General features: G+C 34.9%; 1 protein-coding gene across 1 annotated transcript in view; it reads left to right on the forward strand.

Moving 5' to 3' along the window:
* LOC125613379 (kinectin-like) overlaps window positions 1-20,865 on the forward strand; it is a 50,148-nt gene that overhangs the window by 2,375 nt on the left and 26,908 nt on the right. The gene's annotated exons all lie outside the window — the stretch shown is intronic.

Here is a 20,865-nt window from a genome sequence, read left to right on the forward strand (position 1 = left end):
CCCCCCCAGTAAATGAAAATTGAACACTAAGGGGAAAAACCTTAGATGCCATGAAATTTAGAGTTAAGTTTGATTAACTTAACTCTGTATCCGAGATCTAGAAAACAGACAATTTATAACTATGTCAGGTGGTTGAATTGATGCTTAAATATATTTTTGGTCTTTTTTTTAAATTAATTTTTTAGTTGTAGTTGGACACAATACTGTTCATTTGTTTATATGTGGTGCTGAGAATCGAACCCAGGGCCTTGCATGTGCTAGGCCAGTGCTCTACCCCTGAACCACAACCGTAGCCCCTATTTTTGGTCTTTGAGGGAGGTTTTAGACTGTTTCTTTTTACTTCTATAAAATGGTGTAGGCTTTTATTTGTTTTATTTGTAAATAGGTAAGATAATTTTAATACTAAGAATAGTTATAGAAGAGACTAATGGGAAATTTAATATTCCTAGGAACTATATAAGAAATGCTCAACCCCCTTTTAAAAAGTTATATTTTGGAATTTACATAGCCTCTTAACTACTACAGGCTAATTAAGAACTTTTTAATAGTAACTTAAATCTGGTTTCAGCAAAGTGATTTGTATCCTAAATGTAACAAAAAAATTGTTTATAGTCTTCCTCTTCTAGGAAAATCTTCTTTTTGGGTTTTCTCCTTACTAATTGCTCATTTTATCTTTATAGATAAATTTCTTTTTTTTTTTTTTAAATTTTTTAGTTATAGTTGGACACAATATCTTTGTTTTTTATTTATTTTTATGTGGTACTGAGGATCGAACCCAGGGCCCTGCATGCACTAGGCAAGCACTCCACCGCTGAGACACAACCCCAGCCCCAGTCTTTATAGATAAATTTCTACTTTTGAAGTTGACATGTTCTTGGGGCCAGGGTTGTAGACTCAGTGGTAAAGCACTTGCCTAGCATGTGTGAGGTACTGGGTTTGATCCCTGGCACCACATAAAAATAGACAAATAAAATAAAAGTATTGTGTCCATCTACAACTAAAAAAATATTTTTTTAAAAAAGTTGACATGTTCTGTCCTTTGTTTATTTTTCTTTTTATATTCCTCCAATGATCTCATATAGTGTCATGGCTTTCCATACTTATATGCTGATGGCTCCTCCTGTATTTGTTTATCTCCAGCCTAACTTCCTTCCTGAGCTATAGACAACCTGTTAGGCCTATCTACTTGTATGTACACTCAGCATAAACTTCCATATTCTTAACTTCTGGTGCAGTAACTTATCCCATGCAGCTTCATTCAGTGTTCAGCCAAAAAAAAAAAAAAAAATTGGGGTTATCTCTGACTTATCTTTTTCAGATTTGGTATTGTGCTCTTTCTTATCTTGACAGTATATTTAGAATCCTGTCACTTTTTACCACCCTGCTCACCAATCATAAGAATGGTTCAGGCCATTATTATATCTTGCCTAGATTTCTGCAGTTAGCCTCCTAACTGGTTGCTCTGCTTCTATACAGGTTTTCTATAGTCTTTTCAACATAGCAACTAGACCATATCACTTCACAGAACTCTGCAATGACTTCTCATACGTAGAATAAAAGCCCATAAGACCTTCATAGAACCTGGGTACTTCCATTCCCCTCATCTCCCTTGCTTCTCAAGTTAGCTGCCATTCTTCCCCCTGCTTGTTTCCCTCCAGCCCTCCTATCTGTCCTAGGGTCTTTAGAAATTGTCCCTCCCTGGAGCATTTTTCCCATAAGGTATTTGCACAGCTTATTCCCTTATCTACTTTGAGTCTTTACTCTTTGTCAATTTTTCAAAAAGGCTGTCATTTTCTTTAAAATGGCACCCCCTTCTGATTCCTGTACCCTGATCAATTTTCTCCATAGCACTTGTCATCTATCATACTATGCAGTTTTCTTATTGTTTATTGTCTTTTTTCCCTGTCTCCAAAACATAATATAATATTATCTCTATGAAGGCAGAGCTTTTTTGTTTTTTGTTTTGAACTAAGCGAAACTAAGAGTTTGGCACATAGTAGTTGGTCAATAAGAACTTGGCAGATTAAAGCATTAAGTTTTTATCCTGCAGTTCCTTCCTTTGATGGATACCACATTCTTGGATGCATGTAGTTTTCTGTTTGCTCCTTTTCTCTTCTAGGAACCATTGGAGAGCAGAAGAAAGTAACAGGGAGCTTTTGGAACTCCTTAGAGAAGGGAGTGATGTTAATGTGCTAGAGAATCCCTTACCTGCCCCACATGATAAAGACTGTTGGTTAGATAACTTAAAAAGTTGGCCAAAGCAAGGACTCAAAATATGCACCTTAAATGTTTGTACATAAAACATTTTGTCTGTCTTTTTATTGGGATCATTCTTTTGCTGAGAAAAGGTCTTCTGTTTTTCCTTCCATAATTTGTACCCTGAATCAATACCCATTACCTATAGTATTTGGTTCTTTAAAATGGAGTGAAAATGTAGGCACTAAGAAATTCCAAAAGTACTTCTAGATTTTTCCAATTCTTCATCAAGGGCTTCTGAAGGATTTATCTTAGGTTTTGTAAACTAACACTTTGTTTTTCAGAGGTGTCATAGAATTTTTGAGCCTACCATTAGTAGAGGAGAATGTCATATACCCACATTTCTTTATTTTGATTCTGAGTAAATTTGCAATTAGTTATCAGAGTTAATTATAATTAGTTTTATGAATTGTAAGTACACTATTAAGAGATGTGATGTTATGCTATCCTCACTGGAAAATGTGGACAATTGTTATTTATTATTACACATGCATTTTACACATTTGAATTTGCGAAGAAAACAGTTTGTAATAAGCTGAGTTAGTAGTTAGGAGATGTATTTAGATCTTATTAATTCTTAAGATTTTATGCAAGTTCTTTATTGCTGAGTTCTTTAATTATATAATTGTATATTGGAGAGAATATGAGTTCTAGGGAGTCTGAAGAGCTTGGACTTGAATTTGGCTTTGGAAGTTAGTACCACTTATTGCATGTGTGATCTTATCTTAACCTGCCTGAAGCTCATTAAAGAATTATGTTCTTATCTTGGTAGTTGCTACATAAGTGATAGCTAACTTTAGAGTGCTTATTTGCTGTCAGGCTCTGTAAATACTTTATGAACAGTATCGCATTTAATCCTTTTAACAATCTTATGAGGTAGATATTGTTTAGAAACTAGGGTGAGAGGTTAAATAGTTTGCCCAGAGACAGCAAAGGAGAGGAAGAACCTGCATTTTAACTGAGTTATGCTGATTTTAGAGTCCATTCTTATCATTGAGCTGTTTTGTAAAAATGCTTCAGGTGGAAACCATTTTTAAAGTGTGAGTTGTCTGGTGTTAGGTGTTAGCAAAATAAAGATAACAAAGATTTTTTTTCCTCATAAGAGAAGATTAACTTTTGAAATTAATGACTTAAATTTGAAGGTTAGAAAGTTTTTCAAGTGGAGAAAATAATAAAAATAATAAAAGCTACTTAAAATGAAATGATCCATGTTTTTGTTATAATGGAAAGCAATGGGTAGTTTGCAAGAATTTTTTTTGTGTCAGTTCCTATGTATGTACATTATGGGTTGCTTATGGTTTTATGGACATTGTTCAGTGGTTATCTCAGAAAGGCCAATGCTGATCACCCTACCTAAAACACATATCCTGTATTCTTTGTCTCAGCTTTATTTTTCTTCATTGCACCTTTAGTCAGTTCCTGATACTACAATATATGTTTGTTTATATGCTTAATGGTTGTCTCACCTATAAGAATGGAAGCACTATGAGGTAAGAACTTTGTCTTGTTCATTATTGTGGACTGTATTTTTCTGGCACTTAGGTAATGATCACTTTGAATGGATGGCCTGATTTTTGAAAATAATTGGGGAACTCACTGATAATTGTCATTTGTGCCATCCCTCCATTAGTGTGGGTAATTGAGTCGTATTTGAAATGCCATGTGAAGTGAAACCTTATGGGATAGAGTTTCAGATTTACTTTTGGAAGAGTGGAATGGAAAACAATTCAAAGCCCAATTTCAGCAAAATACTTCTGTATTTCAGTTAGTTTTATTGATCAGTAATTTATTCTGAGTGGAATCTATATATAAATAAGGGATTTCATGTGTTTAGATCCAGTTAATCTTTGAAATAAATTTGGACAAAGTTAAGGTTTTTACATGGAAAGTGCCGTAATGTCCCAAATGCTATGTTGATGAGCATTTAAAACTTTTCTTAATCTTTAATATCCAAATTCAGGATGAATTTATTTATCTATACACCTGTATTTACCTAGGTTATTGGAAAGTCACATTTATTTGAAATATGTTCTATAATTATTTTACATAGTTTTCATATCTGGATGTCTAAGGTTGGGTGAATGTCATGATTTCTATGAAGTGAAAATTTTAAGCTTGTCATTATTTCTGGATACAGTTTCAGATAATGTGCTTTATAATAATCTTTGTGGTTGGTACTCTTCCTGATGACTGGGGAATCATTTCTTAAACTACTTCTAGTTTGTGTTAAATGTTTACAGTAATTTTAAGTTTTAATTTGGATCCGTTGTAAAGGTGGCTTAGTTCTTTTGCTTGTTTTGTTTTTGGTCCTCAAAATTGGATTTAGTTTTAATTTGAAGGAAGTATTTCTGAATGTGAAGTTTTGGGTACATTTAAGATTAACCTAAGATATAACCCATACGTTTACCTTGTCTGGAGATAGGGGGAGAAAATAAATCATTCGTATTTTACTTAGTTGTAAAATGAGCAAAACTGAATTTTTGTTACGATTTAATAAAAATTTTTGTTCAGATTTAAGTCTGAACAAAATCTAATCTTCTAGCATTATTTACTTTGTATACATAGGTATACATTTCATATCCTTTTATTGTTATTTAACCTTCATTTAGGCAAAAAGTCCCAGTAGCATTTAATACTTATAATAATATGTCTTTTGTGTAAAGAGAAGCTTTAGTTATTATTATTATTTTTTTGTTGCTGTGTCCATCTGATTTCCTACGGTAGCTTTGTACTAAGTCAAGAAAACCCTAAGCATTTTTTTTTTTTCTGTGAGATTTTTAAAATTAGAATTCTTATTTTTATTTGCTTTTCTTTTTTTGGGGGAAAAATTTGTTCCAAAGTATAACTTTTCTAAAGTTATTCAGCACTGTTATCATAATTGTGTAGATTAAATAAGTAGGGAGGGTTATACCATATTTACCTGTCTGCTATAATTTGCATTTATCTCTTTCTACTTGAAATTAAATATTAAATAATTAGAAGTACAAGAGTACAGAATGTTTGTATAGTTTAAAGATTAAAAGTAAAATTCTTATGTACTGAACGCCTGTCTGTATGTCTTTCTCTCAGCTTTTTAAGTTTTTTTCTTTTATATATAAAATATTTGTGAACTATGTATAAGATACAAAGATACAATGAATAGCTCTGTACCTAATATCCAGTTCAAGAACATTTTCCTTTTATTCCTTTGTATACTCTTTGTTGTCGTGCCCCACCCCCCTTCCAAGTAATCAATGTTTTTCTTACCTTTGCTTTTCATGTTGCCACATCTACTTATATCTCTAACCTATTTTTGTTTTGTATCTTTTTGAACTCTGGAAATGTGACCCTTTTGTATGAGTTTATTTGTAGACTTTATAGATCACTTTATGGATATGATTTTGACCATGTTGTGTATACCTCTAATTCATTTACGTTCACTTCTCATGGGATTTCATGGTGTGAATATTTTACAATTTATCTGTTTCCTGCTGATGGACCTTTGGGTTTCCAGGTATTCCTTCCCTTTTCTTTCCTTTTTTTTTTTTTTTGTTGTTGTTATAAGCAATGCCGCTTGCATAGGTACATTAATGCACTTAATTGTCTCCAGGATAGTACTTTTTCAAACTTTTTTTTTTTTTTAACCATTCACAATAAGAATTCATTTGACATTATGAGTCAGTACATTTTTAGGTACACACATGCAACAGAATTTACTTAAAAACCAACCTTTTAGTATTGAGGTTCTTACTATTGTTTCATTAAAAACAAAAATGCTAGTTAAGACTCACTATGTTGATTTTTGCTATCCACTAATGAATTGAGATTTACAGTTTGAATAAATGATTTTAGTGCTTATATCTAGTTAGGAACGAAATTGCTGGATTGTGGGGATAGTACATTTTCAGCTCTACTATGTAATGCCAAATTGTTTTTCAGTGTTGTTTTCCAGTGTAAATGTACCATTTATTCCCCTTGCCAGTAAGTATGTATTATAATAGTCTCCACGTTTATGCTATACTTGACACCGGTAAAAACTCAAGTGGGAGAATCTGTTCTGTATGCATTGATACTAGTAGATTTTTGAATTTCTAGTAACTAAAAAAACCTTTATCTTTTCAAGATAATAAGATCTTTATCTGTGCAGGACATTTTTGTTTCTTGTTCTCAGAAATGGCTGTTCATTTTTCTCTTGGGTGGTTTGTTTTCTTTTTGGCTGGTAGGAGTTCTTTATATGTTCTGAATACTAATTCTTTGTCAATTATGTATCACAAATGTCTTCTCCCACTTTGTGGTTGGTCTTATTTTTATGATGTCTCTATTAATAATAACTTAAAGAGTTTTAAATTTATCAGTATTTTCCTTTTGTGATTTATACTTTGTGTTCCATTTTAAGATATCTTTCTCTACCTCAAGTTTAGAAAGATAGCCTTGGGTTTTTGTCCTAAATTATTTTTTATATTGTCTGAGAATTTTTCCCTGAAGTTCTTTTTAAATTTCTTCTCTCTCAAGCTGTTGTTTACTTTTCTCCAAGTTCTTTATTGCTTAATATTTCAGATTTTTTAAAGACTAAAATATATTTGTTTACTAGATGCCTTGAAGTAATTCTTAATTGTTTGCTCGAACAATATAGGGTCATTTTGAGGATTGCATCTACACTTTGCTTCTAGAGCTATAAGAAAATAACTATGTAGGAATGTTTAAAAAAGTATGTTATTTGCATGTACCAATTGTTACAATGAATTCCAACATTATTTATAATTAAAATGTACCAACAAAATAAAAGTATGGATAGTTCAGTAAACTCCCTATCTCCTCTTGTTTGGTGGTACTGGGAATTGAACCCATGGCTCCATGTTGCCAGGCAAGCTGTGTACCTCTGAAGTTATATCCCCAACCCTGTTCAGTAAACTTTGGTGTCTCCAACTCAACCCCTGTGATATTGAGATTTGTAAACATTTCAAAATGATGCTAATGTTTTCATGTGTTTTCCTTAAGTTGTTGTGGACATTTGATAAAGTGCTTAGTATTTGTCATTTTTACCACAGTGCTATTGAAGTGTGAATAAATTTTTATATATACAGCTGCAACTGCAGAGCGTATTTATAGTCTGAGGAACCAATGTTTTCTTCAATTTTGGAAAATTCTCAACTCTTTAAATACATAATTTCTTTTGTTATTTTCATTTTCTTACCTTTCAATAGACTTATGTTGGAGTTTCTTGGTTTATCGTTGGTGTCTCTTAATTGCTTTATTTTTTTCTCTTTATTTTCTGTGTCTTGTACTGGGTGAATTCAGTAGAATTAGCAATTTACTGAACCTTTCCTCTACCTAGTCCATTCTAGACTTTATTCCATCTATTTGAGTCTCTATGCCAGTATGCACAATTTTCATTTGTTAGATTTTGAATTGCTTTTTCAAATCTACCTGTTTCAATATTGTTTTGTAAACTTTTTATTTAAAAACCTCTCTTGTTGATGAAGTCAGGGCACGACAGGGCTGACCCCTTCACCTTTGAAGGTCCTGAAATAGTGGACTGCGATGAGTGTACCATTGGCTGGAAGGAAGAAAGGAAGAAATGTCATGGTCAAGACCATCAAGAAGAAGCCAGAAGCACAAGGGGCCAGGGCACTGTTAGGACCATCACTAAGCAAGTCCCCAGTGAGTCATTTTTCACCTTTAGTTCTCTGAAAGCCTCGGGGAATGGAGACTCACTGGATGAAAATTCTGAGTTCACATGAGCCTCTAATTTTGAGATTGGACACTTTTTCTGTCAGTGGATAGTGCCTGGGCTGTGTTCTGTTTCACTGGAGAGACCATGGAGGATAATGACAATTTTGAAGAAGGCTAAGAAGGAGAGGAGGAAGATGAGGATGATGCCAAAATTAACCCCAAGAAAAAGCCCAGCCAGCAGCAGAGTACAAGTCACAGTGAGAAGCTATGGCCTGGTTGGCACTAGTGGACAGCTGCCAGGATGTGCCTAGTTCTGCTGCAGCACATGGACAGTGCTCATAACATCTAATGCACTTTCAAATGCATGACTTTGAAATTTCCTTAGGTTCTGTTCTGGTACCTGCAGCTTTGCACTTTTCCAGGCCTGCCTTGGGGGCCATAGAACATGTGGATGGAGTAGGGCGGAGGGCCTATGGTGCCTCCCAGGGCCCTGCTTTGATTTGAGGAACCCACACTTTTGATGATACTGAGCCTGCTGAGAGCTGCTGTAGCTCTGGCATCCTGGCAATCTCAGTTTTTAGAGTGGTTTTTTTTTTTTTTTTTTGTGTTGTAGTTTTCAAGGGAATGGGTGGGTTGTGGCATACACCTTTGAGGCAGGAGCTTAGTATCCCATCCTCATATATATTTATTGATGCTTGGAGGACTTTGAACTCACGCTGCCACTCATGTTTCCTGTTAGTGAGACCTGGTTAATGGCTGGTCACCAGAGTGTGTTCCAGTGGGAGCACTGCTTCCTGTGCTGCTGCTGAGGGCAGGAGCTGGTTCCGTGACACACAAAACTGGTGCTGCTGTTGGTGTGGGTGGTAGCCAAAGGACCAGGGTTCCTCATCCTCTAGTGAGGACTAGGCAGCAGTGGAAGTTATATCTTGCTTTCTCAGCAACCCCATCTCTGGACCCTACCACTTATTTTGTCTTAAAAGCTATGGGTGAGGTTGACCAATTGGCAGCTGGTTTGATGTTTCTGAGTATGTGGTGGTGCTGGTCTCTGGCAGCTGGGGATAACTGTGTCCATACCAGATGTGTAGAGTGTGTGCAGCCTTACCTGCTAACATATTTGTGCCTGAATACAGTGTTTTCAACTTATACAGAATAGTTGGAATATTCTATTACAGTTGTAAAATACGGAAAAAAAACTTTGTTAGTCTATTTCATGAAATCAATACCATATAGTATGAATTGATGTTTTTATTGATGATTTATTTTTTCTTGTTAAAATTCTTAGTGTTTTGGATTAAAAAAAAAAAAAAGAAAGTCTTGTTATTGGTGGTTGTTGTACCAGCTCATTATTTTGACAACTAAAGAGAAATAAGCATTTAACCTATTTTTCCTGTATTTGGATAACTGAATTGGTCATGCAAAAAGTTTCTATAGATGTATTCAAGCTAATAAAGGAGTGATCTACTTAGAATATCCCCATTTTGTATCTTCTAATGAATAAGATCTAGACAAAGATCACTGATAGTTATTAATATACAAAGAGATGTCCAAATATTAGGTTCTTTCCAAAGAAAATCTGTCATACTGCATGTTGGTTTTGTACTCAGAACCCTGAAATTTGATCTAGCCTTTAAACTCAAGTACCAGTTGACAAGAAATAGAAAAGACAAAAGATTTTGTTAAACACTGTGGGGATATCATCAACCAAATTCAGATTTGGAAAATTGATAGCTACCTGTTGTCCCCATTCCCATTCAAAAAATTGAACAACAAAGAAATTCAGGGATGGTAGATGAAAGGAGACAGGAAGTATATCAGTCACAGAAAAACAAAAAAATGTTTACAAAGCAGATGGGGAAGATGTGAGCTCTGGTTTGATAGTTGACTTCAAATAATAATTGTTTTTTATAATACTGGAGATTGGACCCAGGGCCTCAAACCTGCTAGGCAAATGCACTGAGCTACATTCCCAACCCTTTTAAAAATTTTGAGACAGGTTCTCACTGATTTGCTGAGGCTGGTCTTGAACTTGGGATCCTCTTGCTTCAGCGTCTCAAATGTTGATTTTTAAAGTTTTTAAATTTTGATACTGGGTATTTAACCCAGTGGCACTTTACCACTAATCTACATCCTCAGCCCTTTTTATTTATTTTAAAATTTTGAGATGGGGTTTGCTTGGTTCCTTAGGACCTTGATAAGTTGCTGAGACTGGCCTCAAACTTGCACTCCTCCTATCAGCCTCTGAGTTGTTGGGATTATAGGAGAGCACCATAGTGCCAGGCCCCAAATGTTGATTTTTTAAAATCCATTACGAGACTGGGTGTTTTTTCTTTTCCACTTCTGGCTCAGAACTTATGTAAAACTATAGCTCCATATACTGGGTTTGCAAGTTGATTTTCATACTTTTTTCCTACTCCTTTCTTCTCCCCACCTTTTAAAAAAAAAAAGCTCTTTTTACAAACTGCAAAACCAATCCCTGTCTCCTGCCCCTTGGTGTCAAACATTGAACCTGGTTCTATTCTGTTGCTGTTACTTTAGGAGGTAAATTTCTGACTTGCCTACTTAAGAGCTAGTGTCCAGCCCTCTTCTCCATTCATTTTTATCTCTGTTCCATTTTAAATATGGTTGATAGTTTTGATTTTAATTACATTTCTGACCTAGTGAGGTGATTATCTTAGTTTTGAGTTTCTGTCTTTTAAATATCTCTTTTTATATTTCATGCCATTACTTAGTGTTTGGAATAGAAGGATCCTTATTAAAAGGTCTTCCCATCTTCTTCATTTTACCTACTTAAATTATTATTTTAGTCAGCCTTTCCTCACTGTGACCAAAATACTTGACAAGGACAATTTAGAGGAGAAAAAGTTTATTTTGGCTCATGGTTTTAGAAGTTCAGTCAATCCATGGTCAACTGACTTCATAGCTCAGGACCCAAGGCAGGACATCATGGTAGAAGGGTGTGGGTAGAGGAAAGCAGCTTAGGACATGACAACCATGAAGCAGAGAATGAGCTCCAGTCTGCAGGGACAAGATATAAACCCCAAAGACATATCCCCAGTGACCTACTTCCTCCCTACAGTTACCACTCAGTTAATCCATATCAGTGGATTAATCCACTTGATTAGGTCATACCTTTCATTGTATAATCATTTTACCTCTGAAAATTCTTGCATTGTGGGGGACAACTCATATCTAACACTTGTATTTTGAAGCCCAGCTTTATGTATTCTGGGTAATCAGTGTATCCTGAATAGTTTAGTTTTGCTTAAATATGTCATTTTTCAATCTTGTTGGATTCTATTCAACTCTATAGAGAACCAATTTGATTTGAGTATCAGAATAATTTATAATTATAACTGTTCATATTGTTTAACCTTGGTGTGATTATTGTTCCTGCTAGTTGATCTTACTCATTCTGTTTTTTCAGTTTGTTTTGTAGTTTTGATAGTCCAAGTCAAGCTAAGTAGAGTATATTCTTTTATGAGGTAGGGTTGGTATCTCTTGCTATCTGAACTATTATTGCTAGGTGTCTCAAACTTGAGAATCACATGTCTAATGACTTGAATTCAGTTTTGGAAACCTGGCTATTAAGTGAAAAACCATTAAGTGAAAGTATTTACATTAATTTCAGTGGGAAATTATGTGTGTAACATTTCTACTAGTATTCTTATGTAGGTAAATATTAATCCAACTGTGAAGATGAGTTAGTAATTATAAACAGTTTTGAAGAAAATATACCTTTTACATAAAATGTACTTTGATATAACGAAGTCTTTTCATTTCATTGCATTCGCCAAAGTAGAAAGAGAAAACTGGATAGTGAGTGGTGATGGTTAGTCGGGTGTCAGTTTTCAAAAGTCTGTTCTTTCTCTACAACTTCCTTCACCAGTTTCAACCATTTTGGATCTCACAGGTATCTTACGTTTAATTTGCACTTAAAAGGTAAGTTGTGGTGCAGAAAAACATAAAGGCTAAACACAAGTCCTTTAAACAGTATGAAAATAGAGCACATGTAGAGAAGACAGATGACTTTGTAGTCTCTTATGTATATAAAGCAGAATGTCTGGGTTCTTCCAAATATGGCATACAGCACATATTATGTATGATATACTCTGACTGGAAACTGTTATGTTGAATGAAATGTTAGGTGTGTCTGCCTGAAATAATAATGTCTAAATTTCACTCTTTATAGAATATTGTGTGTATATTGCTTGAAAACCAGCTAATTGAACAATTAATTATGTGAACTGAACTGAACAAGCTGTTGAAATTTCTGGTATTCCAAGTAGGTAACTGAAAGAGTAGCCAAGGATAGCAAAGAGTAAAATGATCTTGTTTTATGAAACATGAATTGATTTGCCTTTTGTTCTCATCCTTGTGTTCATCACATCATTTATAAACTAGCAGGCTTATGTTTATCCAAGCAGTTGGTAATATATTAGTAAGGTCAGGCTAAGGACAGAGTACTTTGATATATGATTAAGTTACCTTACAAACCATTAATTAGCAATTTTGGGGTGTGATTGTTTAACTTTTAAAATATTTCTCCTTTTATGCTATTATTCAGTTATGTTCAGCACTTACCTATTTTGTCCTTAACAGTATCATATTAAGTATTCTGCCAAAATCAGACATTATATAATATGCATTGGGTTTTCTTGATATAGTAACCTTTTTATTAAAAATAAGACATTGAAATGATTTCTCTTTGTAGTGACTGGTTTATAACAGGTGACTTTTCATGCACCTACATTTTTTAGTTAATGGCATTGTCTTGATTTACCCCCCCCTCCCCCCTTAACTATTTTGGAAAAAAGCAGAAGCATTTCATGGAATTTGACATGTAGGATTGTGGCAACTGTGCACTGTGTTGAAGACACTTTCTATCTTTGCAGAGTGGTAGAGGCTGTTGTGTAACAAGGTTTCTAAGGAAAATATCCAGCAGGAAAGCCACCGGATAGGGGCCTTTACTTGTGGCTGTATTTTAAGTTTCTCTAGTGATCACCATTCAGGCTCTTAACTCATTTCTGTTGTCTGGAAGAAGGAGTCTTTGCAGTCACAGTTTTGAAGGTATACAGTGTTTAAATTATGTTAACTTAGACCAACTTGAAGATTATGGAAATTTAGCTAGTGAAATCATAAAGACTATGTTTTCTTGGGGTTCATTCCCTAAGGTTCTTCTTAATAAGATCATTTTTTTGTCAATATTTTTTGCTTAGGTTTCTTATTATTGGGAGTGTTGTCAAAAGAATGGAATTCAACAGGCAGAGTGATGGATACCTGTAATCCCAGATACTTGTGAGGACCATCAGTTTGAGGACAGCCTGGGCAATTTAGGGAGATACTGTCTTAAAATAAGATTAAAAAGGGCTAGGGATATAGCTCAGTAGTAGAACCTTTGCCTTGAAAGGTCTAGGCCCTGGGTTCAGACCCTACTATCACGAAACAAACAGCAGAGAGCCATTTTTTAAAATATTTTTATTAACACATTATAGTTGTACATAACTGTAGGTTTCATTTTGACATGTTCATATGTGTATATAATATAATTTGCACCATTCCTATCCCCAGTGTTTTTTTCCCCTTTCCTTCGCCTTTTGACCTGCATTCTGATCCCCTTTCTCTATCCTATTAGTCTTCCTTCTGTTAATTTGTTGCTTTTTTAATAGGTGCATTATAGATATACATAAAAGTGGAATTCATTATGATATATTCATATATGCACATAGCATAGTTTGGTTAATTTAAATCTGTAGTGTTTCTGCATATGAGAGAAAACATGACTCTTTGAGTCTAGCATGATGTTCTCTAGTTTCATTCATTTACTGTCAAATGCTTTGATGTCATTCTTCTTTATGGCTGGGTAAAACCCCATTGTGTTATATGTCTCATTTTCTTTTTTTTTTCTTTTTCTTTTTTTTTTTTTATTGGTTGTTCAAAACATTACAAAGCTCTTGACATATCATATTTCATGCATTAGATTCAAGTTGGTTATGAACTCCCAATTTTACCCCAAATACAGATTGCAGAATCACATTGGTTACACATCCACATTTTTACATAATGCCCTATTAGTAACTGTTGTATTCTGCTACCTTTCCTATCCTCAACTATCCCCCCTCCCCTCCCCTCCCATCTTCTCTCTCTACCCCATCTACTGTAATTCATTTCTCTCCTTGTTTATTTTCCCATTCCCCTCACAACCTCTTATATGTAATTTTGTATAACAATGAGGGTCTCCCTCCATTACCGTGCAATTTCCCTTTTCTCTCCCTTTCCCTCCCACCTCATGTCTCTGTTTAATGTTAATCTTTTCTTCCTGCTCTTCCTCCCTGCTCTGTTCTTAGTTGCTCTCATTATATCAAAGAAGACATTTGGTAATATCGTTTTTTAGGGATCGGCTAGCTTCACTAAGCATAATCTGCTCTAGTGCCATCCATTTCCCTGCAAATTCCACGATTTTGTCATTTTTTAGTGCTGCGTAATGCTCCATGGTGTATAAATGCCACATTTTTTTTGATCCATTCATCTATTGAAGGGCATCTGGGTTGGTTCCACAGTCTAGCAATTGTGAATTGTGCTGCTGTGAACATCGATGTGGCAGTATCCCTGTAGTACACTCTTTTAAGGTCTTCAGGGAATAGTCCGAGAAGGGCAATAGCTGGGTCAAATGGTGGTTCCATTCCCAGCTTTCCCGGAAATCTCCATACTGCTTTCCAAATTGGCCGCACCAGTTTGCAGTCCCACCAGCAATGTACAAGAGTACCCTTTTCCCCACATCCTCTCCAGCACTTGTTGTTGTTTGACTTCATAATGGCTGCCAATCTTACTGGAGTGAGATGGTATCTTAGGGTGGTTTTGATTTGCATTTCTCTGACTGCTAGAGATGGTGAGCATTTTTTCATGTACTTGTTGATTGATTGTATGTCCTCCTCTGAGAAGTGTCTGTTCAGGTCTTTGGCCCATTTGTTGATTGGGTTATTTGTTTTCTTATTGTTTAATTTTTTGAGTTCTTTGTATACTCTGGATATTAGGGCTCTATCTGAAGTGTGAGGAGTAAAAATTTGTTCCCATGATGTAGGCTCCCTATTTACCTCTTTTATTGTTTCTCTTGCTGAGAGAAAACTTTTCAGTTTAAGTAAGTCCCATTTGTTGATTTTTGTTATCAACTTTTGTGCTATGGGTGTCCTATTAAGGAATTTGGAGCCCGACCCTACAATATGTAGATCGGAGCCAACTTTTTCTTCTATCAGACGCAGAGTCTCTGATTTGATATCTAGCTCCTTGATCCACTTTGAGTTAACTTTTGTGCATGGCGAGAGGAGGGGATTCAGTTTCATTTTGTTGCATATGGATTTCCAGTTTTCCCAGCACCATTTGTTGAAGATGCTATCCTCCCTCCATTGCATGCTTTTAGCTCCTTTATCAAATATAAGATAGTTGTAGCTTTGTGGATTAGTCTCTGTGTCCTCTATTCTGTACCATTGGTCCACCCTCCTGTTTTGGTACCAGTACCATGCTGTTTTTGTTACTATTGCTCTGTAATATAGTTTTAAGTCTGGTATCGCTATACCGCCTGATTCGCACTTCCTGCTTAGAATTGCTTTTGCTATTCTGGGTCTTTTATTTTTCCATATGAATTTCATGATTGCTTTATCCATTTCTACAAGAAATGCCGTTGGGATTTTGATTGGCATTGCATTAAACCTATAGAGAACTTTTGGTAATATCGCCATTTTGATGATGTTAGTTCTGCCTATCCATGAACAGGGTATATTTTTCCATCTTCTAAGATCTTCTTCTACTTCTCTTTTTAGGGTTTTGTAGTTTTCATTGTATAAATCTTTCACCTCTTTTGTTAGGTTGATTCCCAAGTATTTTATTTTTTTTGAGGATATTGTGAATGGAGTGTTTTTCCTCATTTCCGTTTCAGAAGTTTTGTCGCTGATATACAGAAATGCCTTTGATTTATGCGTGTTGATTTTATATCCTGCCACTTTGCTGAATTCATTTATTAGTTCTAGTAGTTTTTTTGTAGACCCTTTTGGGTCTTCTAGGTATAGAATCATGTCATCTGCAAATAGTGATAATTTAAGTTCTTCCTTTCCTATTTTTATGCCTTTAATTTCTTTCGTCTGTCTAATTGCTCTGGCCAGTGTTTCGAGAACTATATTGAATAGAAGTGGTGATAGAGGGCATCCCTGTCTTGTTCCAGATTTTAGGGGGAATGCCTTCAATTTTTCTCCATTGAGAATGATGCTAGCCTGAGGCTTAGCATAGATAGCTTTTACAATGTCGAGGTAAGTTCCTGTTATCCCTAGTTTTTCTAATGTTTTGAACATAAAGGGATGCTGTACTTTGTCGAATGCTTTTTCTGCGTCTATTGAGATGATCATATGGTTCTTATTTTTAAGTCTATTGATGTGGTGAATAACATTTATTGATTTCCGTATATTGAACCATCCTTGCATCCCAGGGATGAATCCTACTTGATCATGGTGCACAATTTTTTTGATGTGCCTTTGTATCCGATTCGCCAGAATTTTATTGAGGATTTTTGCATCTAGGTTCATCAGAGATATTGGTCTGTAGTTTTCTTTCTTTGAGGTGTCTTTGTCTGGTTTCGGAATCAGGGTGATGTTGGCCTCATAGAATGAATTTGGCAGAGCTCCTTCTTTTTCTATTTCCTGAAATAACTTGAAAAGTATTGGTATTAATTCTTCCTTAAAGGTTTTGTAAAACTCCGCTGTATACCCATCCGGTCCTGGGCTTTTCTTGGTTGGAAGTCTTTTGATTGCTTCTTCTATTTCATCTATTGTTATTGGTCTGTTTAAGTTGTGAGTATCCTCCTGACTCAGTCTGGGCAAATCATATGACTTAAGGAATTTATCGATGTCTTCACTATCTTCTATTTTATTGGAATATAGGTTTTCAAAATAATTTCTAATTGTCTTCTGTATTTCTGTAGCGTCTGTTGTGATATTGCCTTTTTCATCCCGTATGTTAGTAATTTGAGTTCTCTCTCTTCTTCTCTTCGTTAGCATGGCTAAGGGTCTGTCGATCTTATTTATTTTTTCAAAGAACCAACTTTTAGTTTTGTTAATTTTTTCAATAGTTTCTTTTGTTTCAATTTCGTTGATTTCCGCTCTGATTTTAATTATTTCTTGCCTTCTGCTACATTTGCTGTTGTTTTGCTCTTCCTTTTCTAGGGCTTTGAGATGAAGTGTGAGCTCATTTATTTGTTGGTTTTTCCTTTTTTTGAGGAATGACCTCCAGGCAATGAATTTCCCTCTTAAAACTGCTTTCATTGTGTCCCATAGATTCCGATATGTTGTGTCTGTATTTTCATTTACCTCTAAGAATTTTTTGATTTCTTCCTTTATGTCTCCTGTAACCCATTGATCATTCAGTAACATATTGTTCATTTTCCAAGTGATGTAGGATTTTTCCTTCCTTCTTTTATCATTGATTTCCAGTTTCATTCCATTATGATCAGATAAAATGCATGGTATTATCTCCACCCCTTTATATTTACTGAGGGTTGCCCTATGGCATAATATATGGTCTGTTTTTGAGAAGGATCCATGTGCTGCTGAGAAAAAAGTGTATCCACTTGATGATGGTTGATATATTCTATATATGTCAGTTAAGTCAAGGTTATTGATTGTGATATTGAGTTCTATAGTTTCTGTCTCATTTTCTTTATTTTATTTTATTTTTGTCTGTTTCTGGAGCACCTGGGCTGGTTCCTTAACTTGGGTATTTTGAATTGCACTGCTATAAACATTGGTGTGCATGTATCACCATACTATGCTGATTTTAGTACTTTTGAATAAATACCAAGTGGGATATCTAGGTTGTATGGTTGTTTCATTTTCAGTGTTGAGGAATTTCCATATTGCTTCGCAGATGTTTATACCTATTTGCAGTCCCACCATCCTTTTCCCTCATATCCTAGCTAACATTTTTTAAAATTTGTATTATTATTTTTTTGTTTGTGATATTGGGGATGGAACGCAGGGGTGTTCTACCCTGGGCTACATGCCCAGCTCTTTTAAAAAACTTAATTAAAAAAAAAAAAAAAAGGTTGACAACAGGGTCTTGCTTAATTGCTGAGATGAGCCTTGAACTTGTGATTGTTCTGCATCTCGAGTTGTTAGGATTGCAAACATGCATCAGACGCCTAACTTTATATTTGTATTCTTGATGATTGCCATTCTAACTGGTGTGAGATGAAATTTAAGGGTTGCATTCCCTGATTGCTAAGGATGTTGAGCATTTTTTTCATATATCTGTTGGCCATTGTATTTCTACTTTAAAAAAATGTCTGTTTAATTCATTTGCCCATTTAGTGATTGGGTTATTTATGTTTTTGGTGTTATTTTTTTTGCAATCTTTTTTTTTTTTTTGGTGGTGCTGGGGATTGAAGCCAGGGCCTTGTGCATGTGAGGCAAGCACTCTACCCACTGAGCTATATCCCCAGCTCAAGTTTTTTGCATTCTTTTTATATTCTGGATATTAATCCATTGTTGGAAGAGTAGCTGGCAAAGATTTTCTCCCATTCTGGTGGTGGCTGTCTCTTCTTACTCTTAATCATTTCCTTTGCTCTGCAGAAGCTTTTAAATTTGAAACCATGTCATTTATTGATTGGGAATCTGATTAAGAAAGTTGGTGCCTGTACCCATATGTTGTAGTGTTGACACTGTATTTTCTTCTAAAAGTTGCAGTTGTTTCTGGTCTTTTATCTGGTCTTTTATCTACTTTGACTTGATTTCTGTTCAGGGTGAGCAATAGGGATTAGTTTTATTCTTCTATATAAGGATAACCAGTTTTCCCATCACCATTTGTTGAAGGTTATCTCCAATGTATATTTTTTACACCTTTGCCAAGAATCAGATGACTGTATCTAAGTGGTTCTTCTCTGTTTTATGTTCTGTTCCATAGGTCTTCATGTCTGTCCTTTTTTTTTTTTAAATATTTTTTTAGTTGTCAGTAGACTTTTATTTTATTTAGTTACATGTGGTACTGAGAATTGAGCCCACTGCCACACACATGCTTGGCAAGCGCTGTACCACTGAGCCACAACTCCAGCCCCTTTGTGTCTGTTTTTATGCCAGTACTATGCTGTTTTTGTTATTATAGTTCTGTAGTATAATTCGAGATTAGGTATTGATGTCTCTGGCATTGTTCTTATTGCTTAGTATTGCTTTAGCGGTCCTTCAGTATGAGTTTTAGAATTTTTTTTCTAACTCTGAAGAATGTCAGTAGTATTTTGCTGGGATTTGCATTGAATCTGTTGATCAAGTTTGGTAATATGGTCATTTTGATAATATTAATTCTACTTATCCAAGGACATGGAACATCTTTCCATCTTCTGATGTCATCTTTGATTTCTTTTTTTCTGTAGTTTTCATTACAAGATTCCTTGTTCAGATTTATTCCCAAGTATTTTATTTTTTTTGAGGTTATTGTGAATGGGATTGTTTTCCTTATTTCTTTCTCAGCAGATTCATAAAGAAAGGTGTTGACTTCTGTTTGTTGATTTTGTATCCTGCTAATTTGTTCAATTTGGTTATCAGCTCTAGAAGTCTTCTGGTGGAGATTTTTGGGTCTTATACTTATAGAATGTTGTCATTGGCAACAGGGATCATTTGACTAATTATTTTTATTGTTATCCCTTTAATTTCCTTGTCTTGCTTAATTGTTCTGGCTAGAGTTTCAAGAACTATACTGAATAGGAGTGGTGAGAGAGGACGTGCTTGTCTTGTTCCTGATTTTAGAGGAAATTATTGTTTTTCTTTGTTCAGTATGATGTTGATTTTGGGTTTGTCATATATAGCCTTTATGATGTTGAGGGAAGTTCCTTTATCCATAGTTTCTAAAGTGGTTTAAATGTGAATGGGTGCTGAATTTTGTTGAAGACTTTTTTCTTTTCTTTTCTTTTTTTTTTTTTTTGATACCAGGGATTGAAGTCAGGGGCACTTGACCCTTGAACCACATCCCCAACCCTATTTTCTATTTTATTTAGAGATAAGGTCTCACTGAGTTCCTTAGTGCTTCACTGTTACTGTGGCTGGCCTGATCCTCCTGCCTCAGCCTCCAAAGCCACTGAGATTACAGGTGTGTGCCACCATGCCTGGCGAAGGCTTTTTCTTTTTTTAAAAATATTTTGTTTTTTAGTTGTAGTTGGACATAATACCTTTATTTTATTTTTATGTGGTGCTGAGGCTAGAAGCCAGGACCCCACAGGTGCTAGGCGAGCGCTATACTGCTGAGCCACAACTCCAGCCCCCACACCCCAGGCTTTTTCTTTTCTTTTCTTTTTAAATTTACTTTTGCATTACAATTCTTAATACACCATAATACCATAATTTATCATATAAGGTATGTTGACACCAAATTCACAGGCTTTTTCTTTATCTGTTGAAACAATCAGGTGATTTTTGTCCTTAATTACATTTATGTGGTGAATTACATTTATTGATTTGTATAAGTTAGACCAATCTTGCATCTCTGGGATGAAAACAACTTGATCATGATGTACCATCTTCTTAATGTGTTTTTGAATATGGATTGCCAATATTTTATTAAGGGTTTTTTAATAAACTTTTTTGACATTGTAAATTTCAGTGTGTCAAAATGTAAATTACACTTATTTCCAATTCATAGTAATTATATACTTCTGATTTTTTTCTGTTATTTTGTGGCTTTAAAGAGCATATCATACTAAAACATCTTGATTTTGTGGTTCATAGTACTAGTGAATACAAATAGGATTGATGTACACTGTATTTATGAAATTGCATTATGAAAGAAGGTGAAGACTTTCAAGGACTGCCTATGTAAAATTATTTAATTCAGAAAAGTAAAACTGTTTTTTCTTTCCAAGATTATAATGGATGCAACAAACTTGACAGTGTGATGCATCTGGCACTGTGTGGGGCTCCTAGAAGATAGATG

The sequence above is a fragment of the Marmota marmota genome, unplaced genomic scaffold, assembly GCF_001458135.2.
Source record: "Marmota marmota marmota unplaced genomic scaffold, marMar, whole genome shotgun sequence".
Lineage (NCBI taxonomy): Eukaryota > Metazoa > Chordata > Mammalia > Rodentia > Sciuridae > Marmota > Marmota marmota.